Below are 1,191 nucleotides of genomic sequence, written 5' to 3' on the forward strand. Positions count from 1 at the left end.
AAGAGTACACTATATAACCTATGCAATCTTATTAACCAATGTCACCCTAATAAATTTAATTTAAAAAGAAAATAAAGGAAATTCTACATTGTCAACACTACTACATTTCAGTTTTTTCTATATTTTATGAGTAAAAGCATCTCTTTATTATTGTCATTCACAAATAGCTGTCTTTTTGCCCTTATTCTTGTCCTCTGTTATCACCTATGCAGAAGATATTTATCTTGTGAATTATCCCAAAGAGTAATATAAGATTCTATTTAGTGACCATAAAAAAGTAAAAATGTATTTGAGGTGGCAAACATGATAATTTCTGCTTATGAACAAGTTGTAATGAGAGCCCAGATGAGAGAAGAAATTATGTGGAGTGAATAACCCAAAACTTCCCAAAGTAGGTGATATTTGAATTAAACTCAGATGATGATTAGGAATTTTCTAGGGAATCAACATTCTAGATAAATGGAACATCACACAGAGATGGGGGTTCTCTGGTTTGTTTAGGAAATAGCTATTTATTCTGTGTGTCTAGAGCAGGTATAGTAAATGCCTGGAATGATCATCACTATTAGCTCCCCCCATGCCCAAGGCAGAAATTGTTAACCAGACATAATATTCTTTCCCAGTGGTCCTGGATATGGCTTTGAACCCTTCTAAACACAGTATTCCAAGTGGCTACTTGCATTCAATTTAAATTGATTCATGAGATAGAACATATTTGACATACTTAGCTGACCTGCAATGCTTTTAACTTTACGGATTTTGAGGAAACTGTAATCTCATTAGGAATATAAATTTTTAACAAGCCACCTCCCCTCCCACTGCCATGATTCTGATGTAGTGAGTTTATGGATCTGTATGGGGTAGATATTATGCTATATCAAATTTTTCACCTGCCATAAGAAATCTCAAACAAGAGGAGTGGTCTGTATTTCAGAAAGCTGCCTTTGACAATAGCATCTTATATAATAAAGAGGTAATATGCAAATTGACCATCACAACCTCGCACAAGATGGCCAACCCCATGTGGTCAAAGATGGCCACCACACGATGGTTAGCAGGGGAGAGCAGTTGGGGGCAACCAGGCTGGCAGAGGAGGGCAGTTGGGGGTGACCAGGCCTGCAGGGGAGGGCAGTTGGGGGCGACCAGACCTGCAGGGGAGGGCAGTTGGGGGTGACCAGGCCTGCAGGGGAG

Source organism: Myotis brandtii, unplaced genomic scaffold (genome assembly GCF_000412655.1).
Source record: "Myotis brandtii unplaced genomic scaffold, ASM41265v1 scaffold509, whole genome shotgun sequence".
Taxonomy (NCBI): Eukaryota; Metazoa; Chordata; class Mammalia; order Chiroptera; family Vespertilionidae; genus Myotis; species Myotis brandtii.